General features: G+C 37.6%; 1 long non-coding RNA gene across 1 annotated transcript; it reads right to left on the bottom strand.

The window, feature by feature from the left end:
• Positions 1-1,063: 1,063 nt before the first annotated feature.
• Positions 1,064-7,553, bottom strand: LOC147822267 (uncharacterized). Its single transcript, XR_015445892.1, has 3 exons — positions 7,032-7,553; positions 5,036-5,170; positions 1,064-4,780 (listed from the first exon to the last, which is right to left on the bottom strand). It is a non-coding gene; the product is annotated as an uncharacterized LOC147822267 (long non-coding RNA).
• Between the last annotated feature and the right edge of the window lie 11,303 nt (positions 7,554-18,856).

Below are 18,856 nucleotides of genomic sequence, written 5' to 3'. Positions count from 1 at the left end.
TTGATGAACTTGAGAGGTGATGAAGATTAGACAGGGCCATCGGGTAGAGCGTCCATGACTGAATCTTGGTGAGCATATAAGAAGAGAGAAAGACATTAGAATAAATAAATACACACTGTCTGTCTCTGCCACATGCTGCCCTGTGCCACCTCAGAAAGGGCCAGTAGGAAAGACATCACTGGAAATATTCCTTTAATCTTGAATCGGAACCAAAAGAAACCTCTTTTTTAAATCACTCAGTCTGTGCCATTATGTAATTAGCAACAGAAAATGAACTAGTACAATTCATAAAGGTGTGTCACTATGAGGATTAAAGGAGATGAAGCATGTGAAAATGCTTTGTAACTAGGCTCATGACAGAAGCAGACATGACTTCCTCTGGGTCATATGGCACGGAATTTGTTTCCTATAAGAAAAGTAAAGATTCATTCAAGAGGAAAGGTACTACATGTACAACATTATCATTATTATTACAACTTTTAGAAAAATTGGTAGAGAAAGCACAGTCATTGATGCCAAACACTAAATAGAAAACTGGGTAGTTTGGGGCTTTTAAAAACACACTGAGCCTATGTGGACACTAGAAACTGCTAACAGTGTATCTGACAGAGCCACTTTATTCTGGGAAAGACACAAGTCTTGACTGAACTCCAGCGGGAAAATAACTTACTGAGATCTCAGCAGGAACAGTTTCAATGTATTAGAACTCTGAGTACTATGCCTGGATTACTATCAGAAGAAAACTCTATGGATGAATAAACATATAAAAGCAAGGAAGACAAACCAGAAGCTTATGTAGGCTATTCCTTCACAAGAATAGCCTAAAAGAGGCAAGAAGGTGACTGCTACCTCTGTTTCCTGATAAATCAACACAGCAACTTGGCAGTGACAGCAAGGCAAATATTCAGCAGCCAGAAGAATGATGTCACCATCTGATGGGACACAGAGTTGAGAAAGCCTCTGTCCTTGGGCCCAGCATCATCATTGATTTCTATGTCACACTGTCATGGCCTTCTGAAAATTACTTTGTAAATTATTTATATGGTGGATTGTGGCTCAGAAGTTTTCAGGTCAAGAAGGTTGGGTAATGACCAAGGCTCACCAGACTACCGGGCCCTTCCTTTCTGCAGTTTGGAGAGTGGAGCATAATTGTGGTACCATGGTGACCCTAGGGCACTTGTCCTTTCCCTGGGGGTGATGCCAGATTTTTTAAAAAGTCTCGGAGGGCTACTAGACTGTCCCTTCTGCTAATCCTCTCTGTGTCACTTTCTTTCTCCTAGCTCTCTTCCCTCTGTGTATCAGTGTATGGTCACCCATGTCACAACATGCAAGCAATTTGACATTATCACCATCCTCATCTTGTCATTACGTCTCTTCTTAACTTACTGCCTTCCCTTGAATACAATTTTATAATAGCTTCCCCTGGAAATACTGCAATAAAGAAGGCCAAAAGATAATTGCTGCCCCTCAGTGAGTTATTATTTATGTCATGTATATGATATAAATAGGACAGGCGGTAGTAGAACTGAGTAAATATATTGGAAAAGGGCACATGAGAACAAGAGTGAAGGAAGAATAAGAAGTAAAAGCAAAAAGTAGAAATCAGCTCCACTCAGCAAGTATTTTTGAGTGCCTAGTATATGCAGATATTCAACAAAGGTTTGGAAAGTAAACAGTAAATAAGAAGGTGGAAAGTGTCTTGGTCTAGTGGAGAGGTTAGACATGTTGACATATTTTTATTTTAAAATGTGTTATGTAAAGATATATATGTTTGAGACAGTGTGGGAGATGTGGTGCCTAAGTCTTGAAGAAAAGTAGGACAGTATTTCAGGCAGAGGAATGGTCCAGAAAAAGGCACAGAGTGAAGGAAATAAGAGGTTACACAGGATTGTGATTCATAAGGCAAAAGGCCTTGTCGTGCTCAGAATCACAGGAAGATAAGTCATGATAAAACTTATGTTTTATAAAACTAGTGTGCTTATATTACTCCATCTATTCCTCACAAGAGACCTGAGAGAGATGAGTATTGTTATCCACATTTTATAATGGAGAAAATTGGGGCACAGAGAGATTATTTCTGCCAGGAAAGACCAGGTCTCCAAGTCCCCTGGCTCCACCTCCAGAGCCTTTTCCTGTCCAATTAACAGAAGACTGAGCCACTAAAGAAAAAAGGAAATTCGGGCGCACCATACACTCCAGGGACTTCTGAATTCCGACCATGACCAGTAAAAACATACTTTTCCATTTCAATCTAATATCCCAAAGAATACTTTTATTTCTTTTACTTTTATTTTTAATTTTTATTTTATTAGTATATACTTGCAGTTCATGCCATTTACAATCATCTTGGGGAGTGGTTATATGTACACACCACAGCTGGTTTCTATTTTAAAATTCCCTTTCCCATCTATCTCCCCTCCTTTCCTCCTCCACCAATTCCTCTATCTCATTTTTCATTCTTGTTGATATTATTAATCTTAGCTTATGTTATAGCATATAATATTTACATTAATTAAAGTTATTGGGTTCCTGTACATGGCATATGTTTATTATACTTATTTCCCCTTCCCCTCCTCCTCACCCCTATTGCTTTTTCCCTTGGACTACTTATCTATTGTAAGAGATCCATCTCTTTGTTCCCTTCTATCCATCCTTTATTATTCTCTTTGTTTGTACTTTGCATCACTCAAATGAGAGATATCATACAGTACTTAAACTTCTGTATCTGGTTCATTTCACTCAACATTATATTTTCCAGGTGCATCCATTTTCCCACAAGCATCTCAAATCCGTCATTCTTCATAGCAGAGTAGTATTCCATTACATGTAGATTCCTCACTTTCTTTATCCAATCATCTGTTGATAGGTAAAACTCCAAAGTATGTGTGGAAACAAACACTGCACAAAATAACACTTACTACATGTAATGTTCTTTGATACTTTCTATTCTATTCTGTTTCAATTCATTTGAATAAAAATACTGCTGGCCACAATAGTTTGATGGCAGCATCGCTAGATGCTGGGGAAACTGGCGGTACTCACAGCTAGTTAGGTTAAGGATGATGGAACTGAGCCTGCAAGAAAGGAAGTGCTTTCTGAAGATCATCTGTGTGAAGTGCTTTGCCCAGACATGGAGCCAGCATTGACTGTGTCTTCCCTGCATGTTTCAGGTGCCTCACCCATCCTAGCTTATTAGACCCAAACAATCTTAGGAAATGAATTTTTCACTAGCTCCACATCACAAGTGAAGGTACTAATATACAGAAAGATTAAGGAGCTGGTTTGTACATTATGTGACTATTGGGGAAACTACAAATCCTTATACTGAAAAAAACTTTGTTCACGTACCTTTGAATTTTGCTGAGCAGCTTTCTTACATGTGATTGAAGTTATTAGACTCTGCAATTTCTTTCTTCTCAGCACCTTTTTTGCTTCAAAGTCACCCTCTGAGATCTGGCTGGGAGAATGAGCTACAATACCTCATAAACTCTGTGTTGATTTGAGAAATCCAGTGATGATCTCAGAATTGCTAAATGTTAGCAATTATATCAGAACAACTCTAGATTTGTTAGTACAATTTCGATACCATTGGCTTCAGGATTAATCCTTTCTTGTTTCTGTGGAGCTATAACAGTGTCTTAATATATGAAAAACTGCAACTTCTATAGTAGTGGAAAAAGCCATTGGCTCACGAGTAATTTATGAAGCACAGCCAATTTTTGTAAATAGTTAAAATCTTCCGAGTTGACAGATGATTACCAGGGAATTTTAATATGTATCATATCAGAGCATGCATATTTTCATGTATAAATTCCACTACTTCATTAACTTTAAATATTTGTCCTTATTTCAGCAAATCTCCAATAAGTTAATTGCTATATTCATTTGCTCAATGAAAAATAAAAATTTTACCAGGATTTGATCATGTACAATCGAACCTGTACCCTGAATTATAATGTCATGGTTCAAGAGTTGTTTTTGTTTTTTTTTTTTAAAAAAAAAAAAAAGGAATAGATTTTTACCATGGGAATCTACACAAGGTAGAACTTACGGGATTCAAGAATGCAATAATGCAATTAAACATATGATTTAATGAAGTCTCCCTGACAGTGAATCAATCTTTAGAAAAAAACCCTCAGCTTTCCTCCAAAGCTAGGGAAATATATGAGACAGCATTAAAAGATTCCAGAACACACAGAGAAATATTTTGAGAATCTAGTATGAATTAAGCACAGTCCTGCCTGGTCTTTTGTTTCCTGGGAATCATTTAGATGATCTGAGCAATGATTGATTATTCTTACTCCTTGTTACTCCTCTGGCATGCTAAAACTCCAGAACACTGGTGTCCTGAAGTGCTGTCACTTAAGTAAGTAGTGAGCTATCCTCTGCTGGCTCCAATCCAAGAAACGACTTCACCATCCTTAAGAAAAAAGCCAAGGACTCTGTTGAGACCATTTTGGGTCAGAGGTTCTTCTCACCTAGGTTCTGATCCAGGTTGATAATCCAGGGGGCCTTGATTACAGCACTTCACCTCTTGAGAGGTCAGTTTCCTGGTATGTAAAGTAGAGGAAGAGGCCAGATAACCTGAATTACCAACTGTGACTTTAGGTCTCACAATGCGTTGTCTTTTAACTGCTTATTCCCAAAGCACTGGTTTACTCAGGTTTCTCCATATGAAATTAACATTTCCTTCCAGGTCTGAGTGCTTCTTGCCCTTTCCAAGGGGAAATTCTTCTGTGATTGCCAAGTCTCCAGCAGTTAAACCAGTCTTTTTTGGTTCCTGTGAGAAAGGATGGTTTAAATAAAATGCTCTCAGTTTTCAGTCTATTAGTCTGTCAGAGGCTTCAAAATCAATCCGTGGGTTTCTCAGACATTTTCCCTAGGGTTGTGAAGTTCCCTAGTATACAAAAGGCAACTTTACTCCTGACTTCTCCATCAAATGAGCTTATCTCAATCATTTCTCTTCCAAAACTTTTCTATTTCCTGTGAAGCCCACCTGGCTTTCACCTTTTTCTCAGTCATTCATTGTACTTACTTTTCTATCTGAGTTATTCTCAGGAGTTATGCCATGTAACCCAGTTAATGGACAGCTCCCAATGGCCAAAATCGGGTTTCCCATATCACGTGGCTCCATCAAGTTCAGTACGCCAAATATCACTGGCTGAGTTTTCTGTGAAAGACAGTTTTCATATGGACAGGAATTTTAAAACAAATACATGCAAATTCTTAAAACAAAACGTACAACTGGTCAAAATTTAAAAGAAGAATAGAATAAATGAAGGAAAGTTTTCATGGCACATAGAATAAATGATGTTCTGAAGTATTATTAATCCTTTAGAATTAATCCTTTAGAAATTGTAGAACTCAGAAACACACAAAAGACAAAGGCACTTGTGACAACATGAATGAATCTGAAGGTTATTCTGTTAAGTGAAATAAGCCAGGCACAGAGACAAATACAACATGCTCTAATTTATATATAATCTAAAAATCTGGAAGTTACAAAAGCAGAAAGCAGAATGAGATGTTACCCAGCTAGATGGAAAGATTAGAGAGATGTTGATCAAAGGGTACAAAATTTCATATAGGCGACAGAAATAAATTTAAGAGATCTGTTGCACAAAGCATTACTATAATTACTAATGTGTTGTATATTGGAAAACTGCTGAGAAAGTAAATTTTAAGAGTTCTCATCACACAAAAAGGATGAGCTACGGGTGAGTTAAATTGCCTGATTTATCCATCCCACAATGTAAGCATATTTCAAAACACTGTGTTGGGCATGATAAATTTATACAACCATTGCCAATTAAAAATAAAGTAAAAGTAAAAAGGCTAAGCTTTTTGAAAAATAAAAAAGACAAATTGTGATAATTTGGAAGAGACAATTCTCTCTTACATATATATATATATATTTATGTGTGTATATATACGTGTGTATGCTTGTATATTTTATATACACTTATACCTATATTGTATACACACATTTGTTCAAAAAGCAATAGCAGTTGCACCCTTGATTTCCTTCTGTGAAACTTTAAAAAATTCTCTAAGAGGGAAAATCCCAATTTATAGACATGATATTATCATGGCAAGATGATTTATTACACTATTAAATTGTTTTTCTTGTCTATACATTTCCCTTCCCACTCATTTCACTTTCTTGCCTCAGGACTTGTGGCTCCCCAAGGGAATGAGGTGAATGTGCCTTTGAAAAGTAGTAGGAAGGAGAGGCTCTTCATGCTTAGGAAAGAGTCCAAGCTTGGGAGCCCCTGAGAAGGAAGGTTTTCCACCCTCTAGCACAAACTGAAAAGCCATGGTTCCAAGGTGGCCTCCAGACACCACCCTCACCAGAGATTCACGCAACTCAAGCATAATATAGAAACTGCAGCATCTACAGCTGGGAAGAGTATGTGTGGCCAGGGGCAGAGAGCGCACCAGGGTGACTGATTGCCTTTGACTAGAGGGCACTTCACAATGGTTTGAACACATATATATTAGGCACCTGGTGCCATCCAGCCCAAAGGGCAAGGAACTTGAGAATAATGGTTTTGAACTTTCCACCAGGAAAAGGGAATAGAGTTATTTTAAAGAAAATAAGCACAGTGCTTATTTCCCAGACTTGGGAGCTCTGCTTCATTCTTGCTGCTTTAGAATATATGCTATAACCAAGTGTTAGTATTGTCTCCAATGTCCCATTTGGAGACAGTAAATGAGGTTAGTTTTTAGTTTTTCAGATAGAAGACAAAGCTGTACGGAAAGAAGATTTTTTTATATCTGGTGTGTACTCTGTATAGAGGACTTTTTAATGAAAATTTAAGTAACTGCAGTATCCTATTCTTATTTATCTAGGATATTGCAATATTGCCAACAAAGCAGTAACTACAAAGCAAAATCAGAAAACCATGTCATGGAGTCTTCATTATCATGTATTAGATTTTGCTATATTAAGCAACTCATAGCAGGACTGCCTTAAGAGTACAGTCACCTTGTACATCTCAGCCAAAAATGAAAACAAGAAAAACCCAAACCTTGCTTGCAAGTGATGTACAGTGTAGCCAAAGGGCTGATGGTGCATCTATGATGTGCCAAGAATCTGAGTCCAGCTGCTGCCAGTTCCGCTGGTATCTTGTTTTGACTGCACTGAAGAGTCATTTGGGGTCTTGGGAGGTTTAATTCAGTTGTCTCTGGGTCATGCCAACAATGATTCATTTCCTGGGTCCAGTTTTCTCAGCATTATTACCTTTCTCTTCTCAGGGACAATGGTAGAAATTCAACACAGGGTTCTGCATGGGGCTCTCTCTACTCTTCAGAGGCCAATTGACCAGAATGGGGTGGTCTGTGTAGCAAATAAGTGTTTGTGGACTCCATTCCATAAATCAGTTAGGACTGAGGTCTTAGCAAGTACAGTCTTTTTTCTCATTAGATAGAAGCAAGTTTCAGAGGAGACAGTAGGTGGTGGTATAGAATCTTGGGTCCTGGTTCCCACTTTGACATCTCCTTCTCTCACTTTGAGCCTCTATCCAGCAGTTGTGCTGCCTTCATGAAGCCCTGAATCTCAGTGGTCTCCTCTGTGAAATCAGATAGTTACCATGAATGACCATGGAGATTACTTCCAGATCAGTCACTGTCATTATGTTTATATTGCTGTGACTGCTGAGATAAATTCACTGTTAATCATTTTAAAACTAAAAGCTAAAAAGTTGAGGTTGAAATTGTCATCTCCATTTCATTCCCGTTGGTATTTTTTCCCGTTTTCCTTACCTCGCCCTCCCCATCACCAAACACACATATATAACATGCATGTTATGAGGAGGAAACCCTAAGAAAGAATGCTCAAAGCATTTATTTTTCCAGGATGTACAGAGGTATCGTGGTTTCACTTTGATAACAATGCCTTGTACTGAATAATGCTGGCTATTCCACTTAATTTTCTGTTTCTTCAAAATAAAACAAAAATAGCACTGATTTAGGACTTTTTTAAAATTCTCCCTGAAAAAGTCAAGATTTTTTTTTCCAAAAACCTCAGTAACCCCTGTATCAGGGGACAGTAAATATTATCAACTTTAGTAGAAATGAAAGAAACTAGGTATGATTCAAGCCAGGCATGAGGAAAGTCAATATCAACAGGATATTGATACAGAGTCCAAATCATGAATTCCCTGAAGATTTCCTTCACACCCTGGAGAATAATCTTTTCATTCAATACAGATTTTATGGTTTTTTTCAAATAACTTTAATAATCTGAATAACATAATTTTTACAAATTAATTTTGATTTAAACAGTAAACAGTTAAATCTTTTTACATATAACATTGATTCTTTCTCATTTTGATGAACCCTGAGGGGAAGCCTCAGCTTTCCTCTTTGAGTGACAAAAATTTTCATTTCTCCTAAGTAAGCCTCCAACATAGGGAGAGCACTATGGATTGCAGTGTTGGGGATGTGGAGAATAGTCCCCATTTCCCTCCATATTACTTCCATTAAGCTGAGCAAGACAGGCCTGGGCACATGGAGCTCACCATCTCTGAGCAAGATAGAGTTGGAGTACAAGCATGCTCCTGAGAAAGTGAACTGGCTTTGCAACCAGATGAACCTAGTTTTTAATCTGTCTGCTCACACTTCCTAAGTGCTTTCAGGTGAGCAACATCAATTCTCTAGGTAGGTTACCTTTGATAACCAACCCTTTAACACTTATTTTCAGGGTGCTGCAAGAATTATAAATTATATGAGTAATGAATCTGGCATGAAATGGACAAGCAATGAATTGGAGTCATTGTTCAATGCCCCCTCAAAATCAAACTCCAATTTTGGTCACATTTCATTCTCACTTCCAGCCTTTCTCCAGAGGTGGGACTGCTTGTGGAAGGTCTATTGATAATTTAATTGATAAAGCAAATATATTTGAATTTTTAAATATATGTATAATGCAAAGAATAATAATTAAATGTCCCTGCTTACATCCCACCAAGCTCCTGTATTGGAACACGGGGGGTTGCAGACCAACTTCCTCTTCATTGCTGGCCTGTGCTCCTCACCCACCCACTTATCATGCACAGCATGATATAGCTTCTGTGCTTTGAAAACTCTTTTTATCCAGCATCTTTGGGTATTATGTATAGGAAGAGATTTCTCTGAACAGCTGATGCACCACCGCTATTCACAGAAAGTCATTGCAATGCTGTCCACCTTGTTCTCTCCCACTGGGGTAATCATCCCCTTATGGCTTCTGGTGACCTAGAACCCTCTTACCCATCCTTCTTCTCCCATCTCCAGAGGCTCTTCATATTTACTCTGGACTTGTATTTTCCAACACCATTTTTAAATCACATTAAATAGTGAAAACGAAGGTCCTGAGATGAGAAGGCCCAGATTTGAATACTGTCTATATGATTTATTCAAACTTCTAATTTGGGCTAAATCACATAACATCTCTAAACTTAGCCTCTTCAAGTGTAAAAAATAATAATAATTGTTGTTCCATTTGTCACAATTCATTGTGCAGAGGAGCAAATAAAGTAATATATACAAAAAGTTTTATAATTGGTGATTGTGCTAAAAATGTAAATCATTGTTAGACTTTGACCTGCAAATTAAGGATATGTCTCTCCATCATTTGTTCCTGAGGAAAAGATCTAATAAATTATTTTTTACTGAATTAATTTTGCTACAAGGTCATTGTGTTTTAAATGAGAAATGTGGATAATGCAAAAGAAAGCATCTCATACATTTTAAGGATGGGCATGTGGCTATTTACGGATGGTGGTTTTTCCTCTTTCCTTGCACCTCTGTTATCAGCAATACACATGCACATGTGGCCAGTATTTCACTTACCCCCACAAACACTCTCATTTCTAATTTCTGGTAATTGCTTGTGTAGCAATAATTGCAGGAAGGCAGCCGGCTCCATACTACATATACTAGCAGAGAATAGACCAGCTCTATCTGGCTCCTGTGGGACAAGTCATAAAGCCATGATGGCTGCCAGCTTGAAAATATGAAATATTGTGAGACAGTTTTACCACTTTCCTGAGAGGTGGTCCCTGATGCCCTGATTGGAATTTAAACTGGAAGTTACCTCCAGCCATCTGCTCATCCACAGAAACTCCTCAGCGGCTTCCCATAGGCCAGTGATAATATTGAGGCTGCTCCTCTTTCCTTTTGGGAAGCTGGGTAAATGCAATTCATAATGGGAAATAGAGCAGATGTGCAGTGTCAGCCCAGGAAAAGTGTAGAGAAAGGAGGGGCAGTGTTAGGAAAGAAAGGTCCCCTAAGGATTATGTTTACTCAAGATAAGGAGACTGCCAGAAATTCAAGCTTTAAGTGTTTTATAGGTTTGCCAATGTCTTAGCATTGGCCTGAGTCCTAATGTTTTATATAAACACACACTTATACACATAACCTTGGCATGGAGAGGTTCTGGTATCCTTATTTTGAAATCTTCAAACACGGCTTGTAGCTATCAACATACTAATTCTCCTGTCCTTCTCTATTTTAATTTCTAGCGATCCTTGGTTAACTCTTAGTTTTCTTAAGGCAGTAAATCTGACCTGGATTAGCAGCAACTGCCTGAGATGCTCAGTGGACAGCACAGAGCTTGGTAAATACATGGGCAACAGTGGCTCATCCATAGGCCTGCTGGTCCACGCAGCAGTGCTACTGCCCAGGAGCTCAGATGATGGAGGCAGGAATAGCCACCTGGCCATCAGAATTAGGAGGTAGGAAGATGCAGGAGCAGGGACACACCTGAAATTTTGCTAGAATTTGGGGAGCAGTACAGACAGGTAGTGTGATGCCTCCAACAGGAAACCTTTGGGTGCACTCAATCAGATCTGACATACCATTTGGACTTCTACTGCAGACTTGTTTTCAATGTTTATCTAAATTAGTAAACCACTGACTCATTTATTCATTAAATGTAGTATCTTTTAAAATACTTTGCTTCACGATGGGGATATGTTTGGAGAAATACGTCATCAGATAATTTTATTACTGTGAAAACTGCACTTACAAATACCTAGATGACATATAGGATAATTACTCAATATGCTCTCTTGATGTGATCAAGAAAAGCAGTGAGCACAAGAGGTATGAAACTTCTGTGATGTAACACATACCATTTTACAGTAAATTTATTTTCTTTCTAAGAGGAAGGAATACACTAAAATAACAATAAAAATTTACTGAGGTAAATATATATACATATATATAACATAATCACTTATTGCCATTATCAAGTATTATGCACTGCAAATAATTAGATGTGATATACTTTTATACAACCAGCAGTGCAAAAAGATTTGTGGGCATCAGCAAAACTACAAATGCTCAAGAGAAGCCTGGTGATACAAGGTTCAATGACACCAATGTCCTTGGTCATAAGATTATTTTTTTCATTCATTAATTTTATTGGTACATTTTAGGTATACAACATACTCACATTCATTATTGGGAATTTGTACCTTACATAATATATCTTGGTTCTTATTTATTCCCCATTCCCCTGCCTTCCCTTCAACCCCTGCATCCCTCCCTATTTACCAAGACTTTATTTCCATTTTTTGCTTTTCTCATATTTATTACTTTCTATTTATTCCTTTACCCTATCTCTCCCACTTACCCTTTCCCTTTTGATCTTTTCTTCCTATTTCACATTATCCATTATACATTTTGATCCTTATTTACACTTTCAGTTTCTCACACCAGAAAAACTATTCAGTATTTACACAGGTGTGTCCTATTTATTTCACTTAAGAGTATGGCCTCAATGTTCATCCATTTAGTTAAAAATGCTTCTAGTTTCTTGTTCATTATGGCTGAGTAGTACTTCATTTTATTAAAAAAAAAAACAAAAAACCCACATCTTTATCCAGTCTCCAGTTGATGGCAATTGGGCTGTTTCCAGGTTTCAGCTATCACAAACTGTGCTGATATGAACGTGGGTGCACATATATCACTGCGGTATGATTCTGTTAATTCTTTTGGGAAGATACCCAGCAGGGAAATAGCTAGGTCAAATGGGACCGCTAATCCTAGTTTTTTGAGGTATCTTCATACTGATTTCCACAGTGGTTTTTTACTTCTATGTCTGAGAAATGTCTGTACATTTCAGAAGACCATTTTTGAATGGGGTCTTTAAATTTGGGGGGGATCTGATTTTTTTCAGTTCTTTGTATATTCCTCCAGTGAGGATGGTGGGCTTTGTCAAAGATGAGGTGGCTGAGTGTGTCTGGAGTTGTTTCTGCATCTTCTAATGTATTCCACTGACCCTTGGGTCTGGTATTTTGACAGTACCATGCTGTTTTTATCATATAAGAAAATGGAGGCTCCTAGCTCAGAGGAGGTGCCACAACACCCAGTGCAGAGTAGGAGGCTTCTGGGCCAAAATACCACCACTGCTAGCACAGGGGAGGCTTCCAGGTCAATGTGTTACAGCTCCCAGTGCAGAGTAAGAGGCTTCTGGGCCAAAATACCATCACTCCCAGCAAAGAGGAAGCTTCCAGGTCAACATGCCACAGCTCCCAGTGCAGAGTAGGAGGATTCCAGGCCAACATACCACCGCTCCCAGTACAGAGGAGGTAGGCCACGTGGCTACCAGCAGTACCTCCCCCACCATCAAAATGAGAAGACATGTAAACAAGCCTCAGAACCAGACTTCCAGATCACTTACAGCAACCCCAAAGGGAACCAAGATGGAACAATCTGATACTCAACCACCTGGACTCCTTGAACTGGCAACATAAGAGTATCTGGAAAAAATGAAATCAGAAATAATTTCTCAGATAACAGCAGACATTGTGTCAACATGATTAATAAATCAAGAGAGGACACAGATAAAAAAATACAGGAGAAGAGGAACATGATGGAATCCCAACATAGGAAATAAATGAAATCCATAAAACAGATGCAAAAAGATTTCCAGGAGATTAAAAACTCCATTGAAAGTCTATGCAACACAATGAGGCAATGTGAGGACAGAATTTCAGATATAGAAGATAAGACTGCAATTAGTGACCAGGAAAAGAAAAACTGCTTCAAAATTGTAAAGGACCACAAGAAATCAATCCAGCAGCTGCTAGAGGATGCAAAGAAGAATAACATAAGACTGATGGGAGTCAATGAAGAAACAGGAGAGAGTGCAGAAGGCATAAAAAAAAAAAACTATTCACAGAAGTGATGGCAGAAAACTTCCCAAGTAGGGGAAATGACTTGACATACAGATAAGTGAGACATATAGGACTCCAACTAGATTTGATCAAAAGAAAATGTACACATAGGCATATAATTGTGAAGATTCCAGAAACCCAACAAAAGAACAAAGTTCTGCAAGCAGTTAGAGAAAAGAAACAAATCACATACAAAGGAAAGCCCATCAGAATCACAGCAGACTTCTCAATGCAAACCCTCAAGGCAAGAAGAGGTTGGAGTGATGTACTTCAAGCTCTAAAGGAAAACAGCCTCTAAATGAGATTAATGTACCCTGCAAAACTATCCTTCAAAACTGATGGAGAAATAAGATATTTTCATGACAAAGAGCACCTTAGGAACTTCATGAATACCAAACCAGAAGGCCAAAAAATTTTACACAATATCCTAAGGAAAGACAACAAGGATCACAACCTCATGAAGTCCAGAGGAATGAATCCATCAAGCATGACAAGAAATTAAATGCAAAGGGGGAGAATCCAACAAAAAGAAAGTCATGACAATGATAAGTCAATATGCATCAGTTATAAGCATCAATGTTAATGATCTCAATTCACCAATCAAAAGAAACAGACTGGCAGAATGGGTCAAGATGCAAAAGCAAACAATATGCTGCATACAAGAAACACCCTTAATTCAAAAGGAAACTCATAGACTGAAAGTTAATGGGTGGAAAACAATACTCCATGCAACTGGAACCCAAAAAAAAAGCAGGAGTAGCTATCCTCTTTGCAGATCAAGTAGATTTCAAACCAACACTGATTAAGAGAGACAGAAGAACACTACATCCTTATAAAGGGAACAATCCAGCAGGAAGAGATGACAATCATAAATATGTATGCATCAAACACTAGTGTGCCCAATTATATAAAACAAATAAAAAAGGACATGAAAAGTCAAATATGCACTAATACAATTGTAGTGGGGGACTTTAATACCCCAGTCTCACAAATAGATAGATCAACTAGACAAAAGATAAGTAATGAAATACTAGAACTCAATCACACTCTTGAACAAATGAACTTAACAGATGTTTATGGAGTGTTCCACCCCACAAAATCAGAATACACATTCTTCTCAGCTGCACATGGGTCATTCTCCAAAATAGACCACATACTCACACATAGAACATGTTTAAGTAAGAGAAAAGGAATTGAAGTTATCCCCTGTATATTATCAGACCATAGTGCAATGAAATTGTAGATCAACAGCAAAAAAAACTGCAAAAATTTCATACACACATGGAAATTGAACAACACACATCTGAACAACCAATGGGTCACAGAGGAAATTAAAGAAGAAATCAGACAATTCCTTCAATTAAATGACAATGAAAATACAACATACCAGAATCTATGCAACACAATGAAAGCAGTCTTACAACGGAAATTCATAGCAGTAAATACTCATATTAGGAAAACAGAGCAAGCCCAATTAAACAACCTGATGCTGAACCTCAAGCTTCTAGAAAAAGAAGAGCAGGACAAACCTAAAGCTCATACAAGGGAGGAAATTATAAAGATCAGAGGAGAAATCAATGCAATGGAGACTAAGAGAACAATACAAAAAAATCAATGAAGCCAAGAGTTGGTTCTTCGAAAGAATCAACAAAATTGTCAAACCCTTAGCCAACCTTATCAGAAAAAGGACAGAAATGACCCAAATCCATGCAATTAGGAATGAAAAGGGTGAAATTACAATGGACCTAGCAGAAATCCAGAGGATCATTAATACCTATTTCCAGAACCTATATGTCAATAAGATGGAAAACACAGAAGAAATAGACAGATTCCTGGATACATATGAATTACCAAAGTAGAATGAAGAAGACCTAAAAATTCTAAACAACCAATATCAACAAATGAAATCAAAAATGTAATGAAAAACTTATCAACTGAGAAAAGCCCAGGTCATGATGGCTTCACTGCTGAATTCTACAAGACATTTAGAGAGGAACTACTGCCACTATTGTTTAAGCTCCTAAATGAAATTGAAAGGGAAGCAGTACTCCCAAATTCATTCCTGGAAGCAAGCATAACCTTGATCCCCAAAGCGGACAGACACCCACCCAAAAAGGAGAACTATAGGCCAATCTCATTAATGAATATATATACAAAAATCCTTAATAAGATACTGGCAAGTACAATGCAGAAGATCATCAAGAAGATCATATAACCTGATCAAGTGGGATTCATCCTGGAGATGGAGGGATGGTTCAACATATGCAAATCAATCAATGTAATACACTATAGTAACAGAGTCAAGGACAGAAACCATATGATAATCTCCATAGATGGACAAAAAGCATTTGACAAAATCCAACATGCATTTATGATAAAACCCTATAAAAAATTGGAATAGGTGGTCTCTACCTCAAACTGATAAAAGCCATCTATGAAAAACCAACAACCAATATACTAAATGGTCCAAAACTGAAATCCTTCACACTAAAATCAGGAACAAGACAAAGATGTCCACTATCACAACTCTTGTTCAATATAGTTTTGGAAAGATTAACCATGGCAATTAGACAAGAGAAAGAAATAAAAGGAATAAAGATAGGTAATGAAGAAGTCAAATTGTCATTATTTGCAGATGACATGATACTCTATATAGAAGACCCCAAGAACTCCACCAAAAGACTTCTAGACTTAATAACCAAATTCAGTAATGTAGCTGGTTACAAGGTCAACACAAAAAAATCAATAGCTTTCCTCTACACGAATAACAGACTCACTGAGAGAGAAATAGGGCAAATAATTCCTTTCACAATAGCAGCCAAAAAAATTGGCATACCTAGGAATCAACCTAACAAAATAAATCAAAGACCTCTTTTCTAAAAACTATAGCACTCTGAAAAGAGAGATTGAAGATGATATCAGAAAATGGACAGACATCCCATGCCCTGGGTAAGAAGGATTAATATAGTGAAAATGGCCATACTTTCAAAACTGCTGTATAGATTTAATGCAATTCCAATTGAGATCCCAGCAGCATACTCCACGGACCTTGAGAAAATAATCCCAAAATTCATTTGGAACAAGAAGAGACCCAGAATAGCAAAAGCAATTCTAGGTGACAGAGACATGGCAGGGGGTATCACAATCCCCAACCTGAAACTATACTACAATGCTACTGTGATAAAAACAGCATGGTTCTGGCAAAGAAACAGACCTGAGGACCAGTGGAACAGATTAGAAGATGTAGAAACAATGCAATACACACTCAGCCGTCTCATCTTCATTAAAGGAGCCATACACCCTCACTTGAGGAAAGATAGCCTCTTTAATAAATGGTGCTGGAAAAATTGGGTTTCTACTTGCCAAAGACTAAAACTAGACCTATATCTCTCACCATGCACTGAACTAAAATCAAAATGGATTAAAGATCTAAATACTAAAATAGAAAAGTTGAATCGACTGGAGCAGAGGTTAGGTAGAACTCTTGAAGACATTGGTGTAGGAAAAGATTTTGTGAACAAAACCTCAGTTGCCCGTGAACTAGCACAAATAATCAACAAGTGGGACCTCTTCTTATTTAAAAGCTTCTCCACAGCAAGAGAAACCACCAACAGTGTGAAGAGACAATCTACAATGTGGGAAAAAATCTTCACCTGCTCTTCCTCAGACAAAGGTCTACTATCTCAAATCTATAAAGAATTAAAAAGATCAGACCTCCCAAATCTAAAGACCCAATCCAAAAATGGGCTCCTGAAATGAACAGACATTTCTCAGACAAAGAAGTAAAAATACCAAATAAACATATGAAAAAATGTTCAACATCACGGGTCATTCAAGAGATGCAAATGAATACAATGCTGAGATTCCACCTCACTCCAGAAAGAATGGCTGCTATCAAGAAATCAACCAATAACAAATGCTGGTGGGGCTGTGGGGAAAGAAGAACACTGCTCTACTGCTGGTAGGAGTGCAGACTGGTTCAACCACTATGGAAATCAGTATGGAGATACCTCAAAGAACTAGGACTGGAAGTCCCATTTGACCCTGCTATTCTCCTGCTGGGGATCTTCCCCAAAGAATTAAAAGAATCATGCAGTGATATATGTGCACCCATGTTCATAGCACCCCAGTTTTTAATAGCTAAATCTTGGAAACAGCCCAAATGCCCATCAACTGGAGACTGGATAAAGAAAATGTGGGTTTTTTTATAAAATGGAGTACTATTCAGCCAAAAAAATGAGAAATTAGAGACATTTATAGCTAAATGGATTCACATTGAGGTGATACTCTTAAGTGAAATAAATGGGACACACATGTATAAATACCAAATAGTTTCTCTGGTGTGAGAAACTGAAAGTGTAAATAAGGACTAAAATGTGTAATAGATAATGTGAAATAAGAAGAAAAGGGGCAAAGGGGAAGTGGGAGGAGTAGGTGAAAGAAAAGAAGGGAATGGAATTAATATGAGAAAATGGAAAAATGGAAACAAAATCTTTGTAAATAGGGAGGGATGGAGGGGTTGAAGGGAGGGCTGGGCAAGGGTGAAAAATGAGAACCAAGAGAGATTATGTTAAGGTGAAAATTTTCAATGATGAGTGTCATTATATTGTATAGCTAAAATGTATCAATGATTAGAATGAATAATTGGTAATGCAAAATAAGAAGAAAAGGTCCAAAGGGGTAGGGGTAGTAGGAGGGGCAGGAGAAAGAAAAGAAGGGAAAGGAAAAATGATGAGAAATGGAAAAAATGGAAATAAAGTCTTTGTAAATAGGGGAGGATGGAGGGGATGAAGGGAGGGTTGGAATGGGGAAAAAATAAACCAAGATGCATCATATAAAGGTACAATTTCCCAATGAGAAATGTAAAGTTGTTGTATACCTAAAATGTACCAATAAAAGATTTTAAGTAATAAAAAAGGAGGAAGATCCAACAATATGCTGCATACAAGAAACACACTTAATTCAAAAAGAAACCCATAGCATGAAAGTTAAAGTGTTGAAAACAATACTCCATGTGACAGGAACCCAAAAAACAGTAGGAATGGTTATGAGCTGGGGTGGTTAATAAGTGATAAAGAACAATAACTCTTAAGTTAGCCTGCTTTGGATTGAATCCCAATTCCACTACTTGCTGGTTTTCTGGCTTTTGACACACCGTTTAACCTTTGTTGTCCTTAACCACGTCCTTAGTTTTCTTTTATAAAACAACAATAGTATTATCTTCTTCCAGATAGGTTCCTGAGGGTTACATGGTTTGATACCTGTCAAGCCATTAGAACAGTGTTTGGCCCAGAGATGTGCCTACTAGCTTCCAGTTCTAATCGTGTCCACAATCACTCTGCAGATCAAGTGGATTTCAAACCAAGAATGATTAAGAGAGACTAAGAAAGACACTATATCCTTGTAAAGGGAACAATCCAAGAGGAAGAGATGACACTCATAAACATATAGGCACCAAACACTGCTGCACCAAACTATGTAATAAAAAAAACTAATGGACATGAAACATCATATAAGCACTAATACAGTAGTAGTGGGGGACATAAATACCCCACTGTCACAAATAAATAGATCAACCAGACAAAAAATAAGCAATGAAATTCTAGAACTGAATCAAACTCCTGAACAAATGAACTTAACAGATGTTTACAGAGTATTCTACCCCACAAAATCAGAATACACATTCTTTT

The sequence above is a fragment of the Heterocephalus glaber genome, unplaced genomic scaffold (assembly GCF_053883595.1).
Source record: "Heterocephalus glaber isolate CG9 unplaced genomic scaffold, H.glaber_assembly_v1.0 deba00001666, whole genome shotgun sequence".
Lineage (NCBI taxonomy): Eukaryota > Metazoa > Chordata > Mammalia > Rodentia > Bathyergidae > Heterocephalus > Heterocephalus glaber.
Note: the sequence above shows the minus strand (reverse complement) of the source record. Positions and strands in the feature narration are given on the sequence as shown.